Source organism: Tamandua tetradactyla, chromosome 11 (assembly GCF_023851605.1).
Source record: "Tamandua tetradactyla isolate mTamTet1 chromosome 11, mTamTet1.pri, whole genome shotgun sequence".
Taxonomy (NCBI): Eukaryota; Metazoa; Chordata; class Mammalia; order Pilosa; family Myrmecophagidae; genus Tamandua; species Tamandua tetradactyla.
In genome coordinates, this window is record NC_135337.1 from 16041932 (window position 1) to 16053418 (window position 11487).

Genomic DNA, 11487 nt, shown 5'->3' on the forward strand with positions numbered 1-11487 from the left:
ATCCATTTTGAGTCAATTTTTGTATGAGGTGTGAGATATGGATCTTCTTTCGCTCTTTTGCATACCGATATCCAGTTCTCATAACACCATTTATTGAAGAGGCTCCTCTGTCCCAGGTGGGTTGACTTGACTGTCTTATAAAAGATCAATTGTCCATAAATGAAAGGGTCTATTTCCGAAGACTCAATTCAGTTCCATTGGGAAGTATATCTATCTTTTTAACTTTTTTATTACATAATATAATATATATACAAAGCAAAGAAAGAAATAAAAACAATAGTTTTCAAAGTATTCTTCAGCAAGTAGTTACAGGACAGATTCCAGAGTTTGTCATGGGTTACCTTCCCATCATCTCAGATTTTTCCTTCTACCTACTTCAAAATATAGAAGGCTAGAAGTAATAAATATTTTTTTATCATAACAATCTACTTTTTTTCTTTTTTGTGAAAATGACATATATACAAAAAAAAGCAATAAATATCACATCACAGCACAATTAATTGTAGAACAGATTTCAGAGTTTGGTATGGGTTACAATTCCACACTTTTAGGTTTTTACTTCTAGCTCCTCTAAGATACTGGAGACTAAAAGAAATACCAATTTAATGATTCAGCAATCATATTTGTTTGTTAAACCCTACCTTCTATGTATAACTCCACCATCACTTTTGATCTTTCTATCCCACTCTGCAGGAGGTACTTGGACTATGGCCATGTGCTCGTTTGAAGGGATGCAAGTACCCTAGAAAACCCATGTTTCAATCCTAATCCTATTTTGTAAAGGTAGCCATTTCTTCTAATCCCTATTCAGTACTGTATATTTGAAAGTGTAATTAGATCATCTCCTTGGAGATGACTCAATCCTGAGTGGTTTTTAGCTGGATTAGATGGAGATGTGTCTCCACCCTTTTGGGTGGGTCTTGACTAGTTTACTGAAATCCTATAAAAGAGGAAACATTTTGGAGAATGCGAGAGATTCTGAAAGAGCAGAGAATGACATAGCTATGAGAAGTAGAGAGTCCACCAGCCAGCGACCTTTAAGATGAAGAAGGAACACACCTCCTGGGGAGCTTCATGATACCAGCAGCCAGGAGAGAAAGCTAACGGATGATGCTGTATTCACCATGTACCCTTCCAGCTGAGAGAGAAGCCCTGACTATGTTCACCATGTGCCTTTTCACTTGAGAGAGAAGCCCTGAATTTCTTTGGCCTTCTTGAACCAAGGTATCTTTCTCTGGATGCCTTTGATTGGACATTTCTACAGACTTGCTTTAATTGGGGCATTTTTCTTGGTCTTAGAACTGTGAACTAGCAACTTATTAAATTCCTTTTTTTAAAAGCCATCCCAGCTCTGGTATATTGCATTCCAGCAGCAAGAAAACTAGAACAGACCATTCTAACTTTCTCAGGTTGAAAGGAGCTATCAATAATATGAGGTAGGGAAATGGAACTCACTGATGTTCTGGAGAGGCTGGCCTCTCTAGGTTTCAGAACTTATCTGGTCCAGGGATTCATTTGGAGTTTGTAGGTTTCTGGAAAGTTACTCTAGTGCATGGAACTTTGTAGAATCTTATATATTGCCCCAAGTATTCTTTAGGATTGGCTGGAATGGTTTTGGTTGGGGCTTGGCAAGTTATGATAAGTAGCAATGTTTAACTGAAGCTTATGTAAGAGTGACCTCTAGAGTAGCCTCTCAACTCTATTTGAACTCTCTCAGCCACTGATAACTTCATTAGTTACACTTATTTCCCCCCTTTTGGTCAGGATGGCATCGTTGATCCCATTATTCCAGGACCAGACTCATCCCTGGGGGTCATCTCCCATGTTGCCAGGGAGAATTTCACCCCTGGATGTCATGCCCCACATGGGGGGAATGGCAATGATTTCACTTACAGAGTTGGGCTTAGAGAAAATGAGGTCACATCTGAGCAACAGAAGAGTTCCTCCAGAAGTAACTCATGGGCATACTTATAGGTAGACTAAGCTTCTCTGCTACCTACATAAGCTTCACAAGAGTAAGCCTCAAGATCAAGGGATTGTCCTATTGATTAGGGTGTCCCTAATGTTTGACAAAGTATTAGAGGTTTCTCTGGTGATAAAGTTTAATTGTTGCGTATTTTTTCTCCCATCCCTCAAGGGACTTTGCCAATACTTTTTGATTGTCTGGTTAATATATTCTAGGATTTATCCAGGCATTACATTAAGCTATACAGAATTAAAGGTCCTCATTCTTCTTCTGGGCTCCCTGTGTTTCAGTTGTTCAAATGAGCTATCCAGACAGGTTGATTTGGTTTATGTGCTAAAGAAAATTTAGGTTCCAGACAAAATAAACCTTTTTTCATTTTGTCTCAAAGAGTAGGTGCAGTTTCTAAGATAGAGACAATGTCTTCTTTACCCCTTAATTACCTTTCTGAATTACCTTAATCCTGACCTGATCAGCTTTGTTCTTATCTCTAAATACCATATTATACATAATAAAACAGCCATTGGGCAGTATATCTATCTTTATGCCAGTACCACGCTGTTTTGACCACTGTAGCTTCAAAATATGCTTTAAAGTCAGGTAGTGTGTGAACTCCCACTTCATTTTTCTTTCTCAAGTACTTTTTAGCTATTTGGGGCACTCTGCCCATCCAAATAAATTTGCTTATTGCCTTTTCTATTTCTGCAAAGTAAGTTGTTGGGATTCTAATTGGGACTGCATTGAGTTTATAAATCAATTTGTGAAGAATTGAAATCTTAACTATATTTCATCTTTCAATCCATGAACATGATATTCCCTTCCATTTATTTAGGTCTTTCATGATTTTAGGAGTTTCTTGTAGTTTTCTGGGTATAGGTTTTTTGTGTCCTTAGTTTAAATTTATTCCTAAATATTTTATTCTTTTGGTTGCTGTTGTAAATGAGTTTTTTTCCTTGATTTCCTCCTCAGATTGCTCATCACTAGTGTATAGAAACAGTGCTGATTTTTGTCTTTTGATCTTGTACCTTCCACTTGGCTGATGTATTAATATTATAGCTACTCCTCCTCACTTTTGGTTGTTGTTTGAATGAAATATTTTTCCCCAACCTTTCACTATCAACCTATTTTTGTCCTCGGGTCTAAAGTGAGTCTCTTGTAGATTTCATAGAGATGGGTCCTGTTTTTAATTCCATTATGACAATCTATGTCTTTTGACTGGGGTGTTTAATCCATTAACATTTAGTGCAATTACTGTAAATGCAGTACTTTATTCTACCATTTTGTCTTTTGGATTTTATATATAATATCTATTTTTTTCTCTCTCTTTTTTTTTTACTTTTACTGCTAGTCTTCATTCCACACTCTTACCCAGGCCTCTCTTTCCTGCCTTTTCCTATCTACCTGTAGTGCTCCCTTAAATATTTCTTGTAGAGCTGGTCTGTTAGACACAAATTCTCTCAGTGATAGTTTGTCTGAAAATATTTTAATATCCCCCTCCTTCTTGAAGGACAGTTTTGCTTGGTATAGAATTCTTAGTTGGCACTTTTTCTCTTTCAGATCTCAAATATATCATACCACTGCCTTCTACCCCTCTGTAATTTTTGCTGAGAAATCTACCTATAGTTTTATTGAGCTTCCTTGTATATGATGGATTGCTTTTCTCTTGCCACTTTCAAAAGTCTCTCTTTGTATTTGACATTCGACAATCTGATTAAGAAATGTCTCAGACACTGTATATTCAGATCTATTCTGTTTGGGGTATGCTGTACTTTTTGGATCTGTAATTTTTGTCATTCACAAGAGATGGAAAGTTTTCATTGATTAATTCCTCCATTAGTCTTTCTCCTCCTTTTTCCTTCTCTTCTCTTTCTCGGACACCCACAACATGTATATTTGTGCACTTCATGTTGTCTTTCAATTCCCTGAGACCCTGCTGACATTTGTCCATTCTTTCCCTATATTTTCTTTTCTGTGTCAGATTTCAGATGTCTGGTCCTGTAGTTCACTAATTGTTTCTTCTGCCTCTTCAAATCTATTGTTGTAGGTTTCCATTTTTTTTCCCCATCTCTTCTATTCTGCCTTTCATTCTCATATGTTCTGCAATTTGTTTTTTTCAAACTCTTGAGTTCTTTATGTTTGCCCAATGTCTTCTTTATATCTCCCCTAATTTTTCATGTCTGTTTAATGATCCTGAATTGTTGTTTTGGAATTAGGCATTTGGTTTCCTTAATTAGTTCATTCTGGAGGTTGTTTCACTCTTCTACTTAGAGTTTTCTTGCTGGATGGCTTTGTTCTCTATCTGTTCTTTGACATTCAGTTCAACTTATTCTAGACCTCTAGTATAGATTCTATTCAACTAATCAGTATTTTTCAATTCTTGTTTTTCTTTTTCCTTGAGCTTTGTGTGTTTTTTTTTTTTTTTGAGAAAGGTCTACTTAGATACTATAGACCCCAAATCAGATTTTCCCCGACCAGACAGTCCCATATCTCAGGAGGAGAGAGCATCCAGTATCAGTTGTCCCTAAGAATGAGGTCCAGCAGATTGTCAAATATTCCTATGAAGCCTGTGCTTTTCCTATCCTTCCCAGCTCATGATACTTGTCTTCCTGTGGCTTCTTACCAGCTTAAAGAGATGTGGTTCCTTTAATTTCAGCATATTTTCCCTGCCAGGTAAGTGGTTGAGACAGAGGCTGCAGTAGTAGGTGAGTTTTGAGTGCTTCTATTTTTCATTCCCTGGGGCCTGAATTCCTTGAACAAGGGATTTCATTTGAGCTGGGCCCCATGCCCCTTTTCTTGAGGGAAGATAAAGATCTTTAGTGAATTAACCGCTTTCACCTGACTAGTTATTTTCTCTCTCAGATATGCTTTACTTTCACCCTTGCCTAGAGCAGTGCTGGAGCCTGAGAGTGTTTGCAGTTCTAACTAGTGAGCTGATATGAAGTAAAAAAAAAAAAAAACAAAAAAAAATGAAAAAGCCTTTTCACAGCTAGACTCCCACTCTTCAGGTTTGCCATCAAGAGCTTGAGTTGGTTATGTGTCTCTACGCTTCTTCAAGCTCTATGTGTCCCCTTTTCTTGGGGTCCAGCCCTTTTCCAGTATTTTGTACTGTCCAATTCAAAAAGCCTCTGGATTTTTTTTTCATTGGCCCTGCTCCCTCTCTGCCAGGGCAAAAACTCTTAGTTCCTTTAGTGCTTATTCCAAGTTTATCTTTATTGGGGGCTTTTTCTCATTAGTCAGAATTTGTTAATTAAATCCATAATTGGAGCTTGGTTGAGCTAAGCCCTTGCTACTAGTAAAATCTGTTTCTTTTCCCCTTGGGGAACCAGACTGCCATGCCCATGTGGGAGGGACACTGGCCTCCTTGGCTTAGGGGAATTACAGTTCTGTGTGGGGTCCCAGCCATTCCAGTTGGTCCAGATTGGTGTACAACTGTGTGTTCAGTCACTGATGTTCCCCCAGCAATTGTTCTGTACTGTTCCTGGCTATTTATTAGCTGCTTTGTAGGATGAACTAAATTTCATACCTCACTGTACTGCCATCCTGCCCCACCTCTCTAACTTCATCCCTTACAGGATAAGCTTCTTTTTCTTTCTTTCTTTCTTTGTTTTTTTGGCATGGCTGGCTCTGGGAATTGAACCCAGGTCTCCAGCATGGCAGGCAAGAATTTGCTACTGAGCCACCATTGCACTGCCCCAGAGTAAGTTTTTTTATTTTTATTTTTTTTTTATTTTTTTTATTAATTAAAAAAATTAACTAACACAACAATAGAAATCAATCCATTCTACATATGCAATCAGTAATTCTTAATATCATCACATAGGTGTATGGTCATCATTTCTCAGTACATATGCATCGATTTAGAGAAAGAAATAGCACTACAACAGAAAAAGAAATAAAGTGATAACACAGAGAGAAAACACAAATAAAAATAAAAAGTACAAAAATATATAAGAGAAAAAAAACAAAACAAACAAAAAAAAACTATAGATCAGATGCAGCTTCATTCAGCGTTCCAAGATAATTACATTACAATTAGGCAGTATTGTGCTGACCATTTCCAGAGTAAGTTTTGATTTTTGTTTTTATTTATTTTTATTTTCATCTGAGAAATTCCTAATTTCTCCCTTGATTTTGAGGCATAATTTTGCTGGATATAGAATTCTATGCTTCTGTTTCATTTCTTTCAACAGTTTAAATATTTCAACGTACTCTAATAACTTTTTGATGAAAGATCTGCTTTATTTCTTATGTTTGTTCCTACAAGGGGAAGTTGTCTGCTTTTCTTTGTCTTCTCTCAAGATTCTCTTTTTTTTTTTTTTTTCCCCTGTGGTTTATATATATTCTTAGGTATGCATGCGTAGGTGTGTGGGTTGGTGTTTATCCTCTGTGGTGATCCCCAGTCTTCCTGGCTGTGGGTCTTGGTATTTGTCATTAAGTTTGAAAAGTTTTTTATTATTGTTATTTCAACTGTTTGTTTTACCCCATTCTTTCTTCTTATCCATCTGTTAATTCAGTTACATGATTTACCTTTTGATATCGTCCCATTGTTCCAGATATCCTATTCTTTTTGTTTGGTTATTTGTTTTATTCTTTCCACCTTCCTTTTGCATTTCAGATTGGGAAGTTTCTGTTTTCTTATTGTCAATTTCACTGATTTTTTTTCTCGGACATTTTAAATCTATAGATAAACTAATCAAATATATTCTCCATTTTTGTTACAATGCTTTTGATATCTAGCATTTCCTTTTGATTCATTTTTAGTGTTTCCACCTTTCTATTTACATCACTCTTATGTTATTTTGAGTTTTTTTTTCCATTAGAAAATAACATATTAGTCACAGTTATTTCAAATTTCTTATCCTATAATTACAACATCTGTGTCATACCTGAGTCTGGTTCCAATGATTGCTTTTTCCCTTCAGACCGTGCTTTTCATTACCTTTTGGCATGATGTAATTTTTTGTTGATGGCTGGACATGTTGCATCATATAATAGAAATTGAGTTAAATCGGTCTTTAGTATCATTTGGTAAGAAGTGGAATATATTTAATGTTTTCTGTAGCTATAGGTGTCAGATTCTTCAACATTTTTAATGTCTTGATTTTGTCTCCTTTTTTCACTTTGGGATCCCATAAGTCTTCCTCCTCAGAGAGAGTCTCTATCTTGCAGCTTTTTCAGGAGTAATTTAGTGTCATTATATTGGAACTCTGTTGGTGCAATGGTAAGATGTGGTGCAGAGATGTAGTCTACAATCTTCTGATTCAATCTCGCTGCTTTAGTGGGCCTGTGCCTTGACCCTATTACCTTCCTAAATGTTTCTCCAGTGGTGTAGTTTAAAAAAACAAACAAACAAAAAAACTCCTGTGCCAAGTTCCCTCCTCTGCGTTTAGCATCATTTGCCTATTCCTTTGAAATCCTGAGCCCTGTAGAACTTTTGTTGTTGTCGCTATGTCTTTGGTGAGATAGGATAACTAGAAAGTGATAAAATGGAAAAGTGCTCTTCCCCCTGCTGGGATAAGCTCTGATGAATTGTTTTCCTCTGGGGGATAAACCTTTGTTATGAGAATACTCTGGACATATTTCATAATGATTATTATTCCTTTTTCCACCATCTACCATATTTGAGATGGGATCTTTATTGGATCCTCACCTGGAAGGAAAGCCTTCCAAGTCTGAGGTTCCCAGGCATTTCTAATACTCATTCTAGTCCATACTCACCCCCCCAGCAATTCAACAAAATTATTGTTTGAGAATTTCTATTAGTTTATGGCTTCAGTGGCATTCATTCCAGGTAACCATATCTGGCCTCTGTTTCCTTCTCTCCAGACTTTATAATGATTATTTACACTGAAACCCAAATTCTTTGATAGGTGCAAGAAAAGTCAATGATTTTGAATTTGTTATGCTTTTTCTTATTGTAAGGATAGCAGTGATGATTTCCAAAGTCTTTACATATGAGAGATGAAACCAAAACTTCCAATGCATTAATTATAGTAATCTGACTTCTTCACCACTGAGATTTTTCTTAAACTCACGACTGTCCTCATTTATAAATTTAAGGAATACATTTCTCTTTATATTAATCTTTGTGACTTTCAGCATTTTAATTATTTCCTCCTTAACACTCTTACTTTTCCAAACTTCTAAAATACCATGATTATGTTTTTTATCTCATATGTTCTGTCATCATCTATTCCTTAAATATTGGTGTCTTCCTGGTTCTGCCTTCAGTTTCCCTCACTCATCTCATACTCTTATTGGGTGCTTCCTCTATTCACATTATTTTAATTAGCTCTTCAACTTTAATCATTCATAAAAACATTTTTATCTTAATCTTACTCCTAGGTTCATCTTTCTCTAGAAACCTACTATGCCAGTTTGGAACAATCATGTACTCTGATCCATCACAGGGAGGCAGCTGTTTCTTTCAATTCCAATTCAGTTCTATAGGGCGGAAACTTGATTAGATTATCTCTGCAGAGATGTGACTCGTCCAATTGTGGGTAATAATCTTTGATTAGAGGGATATGTGACTCCACCCATTCCAGGTGGGGCTTGATTAATTGACTGTAAGCCCTTAAAAGAGGAAGCATTTTGGAGAGAGACAGAGCCACAAGGGGAGAACCATGAGAACCGTGAGAGCCCACACAGCCAGAGATCTTTGGAGATGAAGGAATATGCCCCCAGGGGAGCTTCATGAATCGAGAATGACTGGAGAGAAAGCTAGCTGACATTGCCATGTTCACCATGTGCCTTTATGGTTACGAGAGAAATCCTGAACCTGATTAGCCTTCTTGAACCAAGGTATCTTTCCATGGGTGCCTTAGATTGGATGTATCTATAGTCTTGCTTTAATTTGGACATTTTACACAGCCATAGAACTCTAAATTTGCAACTTAATAAATTGTCCCTTATAAAAGCCATTCTGTTTCTGGTATATTGCATTCCAGCAGCTATCAAACAAGAACAGCTACCATTTTGGACATCTCCATTGAAATGTCCAATATTTCAAATTCGATACATCCCAAAATAAAATAAGCAAAGTAAAATAAGCATTTATTTGTTATAGTGATCACAGCAGTCATGACATATATATATTTATTTATTTTGTATGCGCAGACACCGGGAAATGAACCTGGGTCTCTGGCAATGCAGGTGAGAATTCTGCCACTGAGCCACCGTTGCACCACCCGTCATGATATATTTTTGTATTCTTTTATCTCTAAAAGAGATACTAGTTATCAATCACCCATCTCATAAACCATGGAATTTTATTTCACTTCTACTTTATTATCTTATCAGTTATCATGGCTTTCAGTTCCATAGCTATAGATGTAGTCTCTCTTCTCCAAACTTACTGCCACTATCTTGTCTTTTACCAGTAGTCTCCTAAGTTGATAGTTACAAACCTTAGTACGTGTCAGTAGCACCAGGAACACTTGCTGAAACATTGCTGAAATAAAGACTGCAGCTTCTGACTTGTTAGGTCTGGAATGGAGTATGAGAATTTGCATTTCCAATAAGCTATTAACTGATTCTGATGCTACCAGTTCAGGGCTACACTTTGACCATAATTGTTTTAGATTGTAATAGCCTCCTAATGAATCTCCCTGCTTCTGTTCAGGACTTCTTCCAATTCATATTCTACACCAATGTCTTGAACCTAAAGCATAAGTCTGCTTAAAGCCTTTAATTGCTCTCCACGGTCTTTTGGGTCTAGCAAGTGCCTGGCACATGGTACTCAGTGTTTACATAAACAAAGTAGGCATTAATGAATGGGTAGGATTTGCATAGGAAGGGATGAGACACAATTTATACTGGTAGGTGGGGGAGGTAAAAGGATGGACAGCACTATTTGCAAAAATGTTGTATGAGAGCAAATCGTCACATGGAAATCAATTACTAAATAAGTAAATTTTTACAAAGAGGTCAGTGAGGAAACCAGCTTGCTTGAAGCAAAAAGATTACCCTGGACTATGATCTCCTCAAGGACAAAAATGTACTCGGTGTTTTAAACGCTTTATTTTGCTTCACAGTGTTAAAGAAATCTGAATTTGCTTTTATATTTTCACCTATCTTGCTCATTTGAATATTTGCTTTAGCATTCTTCCATATACTGTTTTAGAACTGAAGAAATATATATTTATAGATCATGTCTACTTATTCAGTTGTGTGTAGAAGCTTTTCCCATTAAAATTAGCTCAGGGACTTTATTTAGCTTGCTACCAAAGTCAAGAATGTATTTGTTTTATCTCTAGAGTCTTAAGATTATGATTTCTTTATGAAAACTGTCATTTGCTTGAAGCTTCTCTTTCAAATATCTTTTTTTTTTTGGTGGAGCATAGAAAGTTTCTGAAATATTATCCTTCTTCTTTAGGAAAATCCATTGCAAACTGTCTCTATTCACAGAGGTGAATAAATACATGAACAGTACAAAAGTAACTAACACTTCAGTCTTCCAAGGATGATAGTCAAGCAGTGCCTCCAAGAGCAGTGGATGTCAATTAGGGTCTGTATCAGAATCATATTTAAAAATACCCATCTCCCTTCCCCCCTTTCAATTTTCCTTCCCTAAGAGTTGACAATAGATAGGAAGGGCATGTCTATTTTGAAACTGTTTTCAAGGTGATCTTGATCCACTGAGTGGAAAAGAAATGACTTAGCATGTTGCGTCTCAGACTTTTGTATTTCATATGTTAGAAGTTTTTCGCTTTGATTGGTGGGCAATACAGTGCCGCTTACTTTTAACTTTGGTAAGTAAAGATTTGAAAACAAAAACCACCATATGTCATCACCATTTCTTTTAGAAAGAAATGATATTTTTATATAGAAAGAATGTAGGTAGAAAACTTCTCCAAATAAGGAATAATTCTTTAAATCAAATAAATTACAGTTAAGAAAAAACTCACTATTTTGTCCTTATTTTCCTTACTTACTTTTCAAGCTCATTATGGATCAGCACCTTTCCTAGCATCTCTGAGCTATTGCCCTAGTTAAGTTAGCGGCCTCCAGGAAAGAAGCTTAACGTCATCGATGCTTTCGTTACTCTTCATTTTAATTTGCCCTTTTAAAGCTTTGATTTCCATTTAAGTCATAGCAGCCTATTTTGGTTCAATTAAGCATTTCCTTCTCTGTTTTCCTCTGTTCTGCTCCAGGGAAACCATCCCAACTGTTCAGAATTCATGGCATTAGATCAGATGGTCCTTTCTTTTTGTCCTTCGTTCAGTGGCAGGTTTAAAACCCTTTGATGATTCAGCTCTATAATATTTAAAGTTCTATTTCAAATCCTTCAAACTTAGGGTTATAGGAAATAGCTAGCTGCGTGGGAAGGAAAGAGAAGAGTCTATTAAAATCTACAATCCTCTTAGTGACCCATTCACTGAGTCTCTAAAAAAAATCTGTTCAAGTTCTCTCCTCTGCTGAAAACAAAGAAGAAAGGAAATGGAAAACTAAATCCCTACCAAAACAAATATAAGAAGCAGCCCACCCAGAAACAAGCTTTATCAAGAGACCATATTGTAAGA